Source organism: Octopus bimaculoides, chromosome 15 (assembly GCF_001194135.2).
Source record: "Octopus bimaculoides isolate UCB-OBI-ISO-001 chromosome 15, ASM119413v2, whole genome shotgun sequence".
Taxonomy (NCBI): Eukaryota; Metazoa; Mollusca; class Cephalopoda; order Octopoda; family Octopodidae; genus Octopus; species Octopus bimaculoides.
Genome location: NC_068995.1, coordinates 38,406,441 through 38,411,242, shown reverse-complemented (window position 1 = coordinate 38,411,242; position 4,802 = coordinate 38,406,441). Strand labels below are relative to the sequence as shown.

At 34.2% G+C, this 4,802-nt stretch overlaps 1 pseudogene; it reads right to left on the bottom strand.

Annotated features, from left to right (window-relative positions):
* Positions 1 to 1,663: 1,663 nt before the first annotated feature.
* On the bottom strand, positions 1,664 to 1,782 carry LOC128249569 (5S ribosomal RNA; annotated as a pseudogene).
* Positions 1,783 to 4,802: the final 3,020 nt, after the last annotated feature.

The window sequence follows — 4,802 nt, the reverse complement described above, 5'->3', positions numbered from 1 at the left end:
TTATTAGAATGGTATCAGACTACTCTTTTCTAAGCCTTAGTAAGAACTCGACAAAGCAAAAATAGTATAAATTACTACTAGGAATATAACAATTGTTGACAAAAATATTTTGCCTATCTTCTGATACTTTATAAAATGTATTTTAGAAAGGTTTATATCTTTTTCGTTAATATTCTGTTCATCTGGGTTTCCTATGACACCAACACTATTTCTGGATCCTTTTGATTCTCGTGTTATTTATGGAGCTAAATTGATATCTGCTCCAGTTTGTTGGGCATAAAGTTTACACACAATTACCGATTCGATAGATGAACATCTACTGACAAATGTCAGAATTAAAAAATATAATATATATAAAGAGGGATCCTGAGAATTATTACCCAATATGTTTTTTTTTTAGTTTCAGAAAGGAAACCGATGTTTGTAAGAAAAACAATTATTGCAACACAAACTTACACTCCAGAGCCTGCTTGCAATAAATGAAAGGAAGGGGGCATTTATATTAACATTACTGGAGGTATAATTTCTTTTATTGTTGCACTGCTAACTTTTCTCTTGCCGTAAACTATAAGACCAACTGCTATAACATCATCCTTTTCCATCTCAGTCTCTTCAAAATAGAAATCCTACTAATTTGATTTAGTTTTTAATTTTATATCGAATTCAAAGTCACCTACTGTTTCCTCCATATACATCTGATGTTCAAGGCAAGCAGATTCATGACATTCATGCTCATCAAAAGGATAATTTTTAACGTTAATCCTGCAGTATGTTTTAAATATTTTGTCTATATGTAAGTGAACGATCCCATCGGATTTGACAGTGACTTCCTTGTCCGCATCGGAACTGAAATCACCTGATGTGCTATTACATATTTGAATATTAGAATACCAAATCTTATATTCAGGAACATTTATATGATTTATACCATACGATGAATCGTTTCTTTTAGATTATTGCCGTTCCATTTTAGGCCGAGGACAAGATTACTTGTGAAAATACCTTGCTTAATGTCTAATTTAATAATATTCTTTATAAGTGCCACATCTATGTAAACGACGGTCTCATTCGTATTAACAGGTGTCTTTCATAAACCATAGTAACTGAATCATGCATGTTCTAAGTCGTTTTCTTCAGTAGAAGCGCTTCTAATTTATATAAAAATTAGGGCAACTATCAATTTCATGGTGAATGATTATATGGAAATAGTCCGTTTAATTCTTTCCTGGGATGTCAATCGTCTCCACGTATATTCTTTTCTACTCTAGGAACAATGCCCAAAATTTGGGGAAGGGGCCAGTCAATTAGATCGTCCCCATTACGCAACTGATATTTAATTTATCGACTCCAATATGATGAAAGGCAAAGTCAACCTCGGTGGAATTTGAACTCAGTACATGAAGACAGACGAAATACCTATTTCTTTACTGCTCACAAGGGGCTACACACAGAGGGGACAAACAAGGACAGACAAACGGATTAAGTCGATTATATCGACCCCAGTGCGTAACTGGTACTTAATTTATCGACCCCGAAAGGATGAAAGGCAAAGTCGACCTCGGCGGAATTTGAACTCAGAACGCAGTGACAGACGAAATACCGGGAAGCATTTCGCCAGGCGTGCTAACGTCTCTGCCAGGTCATCGCATTAAGGATTGAAAGGCGTTTACAGCACCTAGGTTTTCCAAGCGGTCACCCATCGAAGTCCTAACTACGATCGTCGCTGCTTAACTTCGGTGATCGGGCGAGAACCGGTGCTTCCAACGTGATATGGCACTAAACGTCTCCACGTATATTCCGTCCTTCTGAATATTTCTTCAATATATTTGAAGCATGCAGGATTGATTCACTGGTACTCTTAATAACATTATAACACAGACTGTTTAAGAGACGTATAGGCGGTGTATATAATAATTTCTCTAGAAATTAATAAAAGAAAGTTTAAATTAAAACAGTCCAAGGTAGCTTGTCTTTCTAATGATGTTCTATGTTTTTGAAATGCGGACAGAAGGAAGTTCATGCCGCATCATGTATGTTTTCGAATATCGTGCGACCTCTAGATCGGTGTAGCAGTATAGATTTTATTGAAATGTATAAGGCATTGTTTATGATTTTCAGATGCGCGTAGTAATGTTGTACAAAGTGTTAACTTCTATACTGTAACGCCTTTAAATAGAGCGTATTTCTTTCGACTCATCCCCTCTCTCTCTCTCTACCTATCTATCTGCTTCTTCCTATTTATCTATCTATCTTCATTTGTTCATCACGGTCTCTCTTCGTCTGTCTCCCTCTGTCGGGCTTTTCTGTCTGTCTGTCTGTTTGTTTCTGTTCTTTTACCTTCTCTCTCTCTTTCACTCTCTTTTTACTGTCTTCCATTTTTGCTTTTCTTCGTGATTGTATCTATTCTCTCTCAAATTATGCTTATCTATGCATATGTTTTATGCACCTACATGTGATGTCTTTTGAAGTTCGAACACACAAATTAACGTCATTCTAAATTAAAATCATGTTATGCAATACACATGCCCGCTAAGCTGTTTGTATTTATTAGACATCAAACGTTTTACTTCCAATACAATACACCGTCTGTAATTTTCTTATATATAATATATCATTTGTGACAGTTAAGTGATAGTTTTCCCCAACGGTTGAATTGAATAGACACAACGAAATTGTCCAGTCCCGTTTTGCTAATACAAGAGCAATAATTACTCTTGTTGCTCACCATTGACTACTGAACAATTCATATTGAACGACATGTTTTATCATGAGTTTATCTTTAGCGTCTTAACTATGTATTCGATTACACTGATAGACGGTTTTGGTTATTGTAATGTTCGACTTTAATATGGGATTCACTGATACGTTGCGTGCATTTAGAGTGCAAAATAATATATATGTACATATATATATATATATATATATATATATATATATATATATATATATATATATATATATATATATATATATATATATATACACTCACACACAGGTGGGGAGAGATATACAGAGAGAGAGAGAGAGAAAGAGAGGGCGAGTGAGATAGATGGATAGATAGACAGATGCATACATACATGTATGTATGTGTGTTGAGATTGAGAAGTTTTTTTTTATTGAAAACACTTTTTTTTATATCAACCATCGCATACGCGTAAGTGCAATTATTTATTGTCTGCTGGCTTAAAAATTGATATTTGTTTAGATGTGTGAATTTAGCCTAAAATCTGGATTCACAAGAATCATGGTAGCAAGTTGCTTGAGAAAGGATGCACAGATATAAATCACGGTTCACAGAGGAACAGCGACAATATATAATAAAAAGTGGGAAAAAAATGCAACGACGGAGACGTGAGAAAATGAATGTAGACAAACGTCAAGAATACTTAAAGAAATCTAAACCATAGGTGCTATGAAAATGTATATCATCCTTTCTTTCTTCAAAAAGTCATGTTAAGTATTTCCATTCCGTGGAATTTAAACGCGTCCTACAAGTAATATATATGTTAATATATATTTTGAAATAAATCCTAAGAAGAATTTTGTATCGAATATATTTGCGTTTGCGTTGTGGCGTGTGTTTGCTAATATAATTTGATATATTGTTCTTTTGGGCAGTAAAAATTTGGTACGGTTAATTTTTTTAATACCTAATACCACTTAGTTAATTGATACGAAATTGTTTGCAAGTGAGTAATTTGTATGTTTAATACTCGTTCCGGTATACATGTGAAAATTACAGTTATTTAGGATAGTATATGTACATTTACTTTATAATTTCATATTCTTTGTAGAGAATGTAACAATTTATAAGTAGAAAAATATTGGCGAGCGCATTGAAAGTATTAGTAATTGGCATGAAATCTAAATTATAGATATTTTTAACCACTGTTAATTTAGATTATCACGACTTTAAACAGTTGAAATTTCAACTTTAATTTATCCTTCCTCCAGTATGGAAACATGAATCTATACGACGTTTTATTCATTCAAATTATCAATATACACTACCTCCGAAATAAGGATAAATGCCTGAAACTTTGATTACAGATTAAATGAAAGACACATTTACACAACACGGCATAGATTTTTTCCTCTATAACGGTAGTTAGATGCACTTTTTACCGAGTTGCATAGATTAGCATTAATGTGGGTACAAATGCACAATTAAAGTAGTCAATTTTTGCCCTGGATTTAAATATAATGTTAAAAATTTCGTGGATTATATGCGACAAAATTTATTTTTCAATAATACTATGCTTAATGTCTTTCCTTTCTTGAGTTGCAGGGGCTTTACCGTGATATACTGCGTGTCTCGTGAAGCTGGAGTGTGCCGGAGCACATTTCTCTCTCTCACTCATTCTCTCACTCTCTCTCTTACTTTTTCTCTCGATCTCACTCCTCCCTCTTTCTTCCTCTGTCTCCATGAAATTACATGGTCAAATATTTTCAAAGATAAAGGAAAAGTGAGAATTACTGGTTTTGCGACTTCTTTTACGAACATTGATTGATGACATTTGACAAAGATCTGGCTGGTGTTTGAACACATGTCACAGAAAAATAGAAGATTGGCGCAATGCACCCTATCCTACTTTCTAACTTCCTTGCCAATTCACTACCAAAGTGATACAGATATAATGGGGAGCTAACTAATCTTGATGTGTTCATAAGTTGTCATGGACTCGTACCACAGCGTCAATGGACCTATAGCTTCGAAATATATATATGTATTGTAATAATTGGCGAGGAAGACTATGGTATTCAGCGGACTATTTGCTGTGGCCTGTCTTTAATATCGAGAC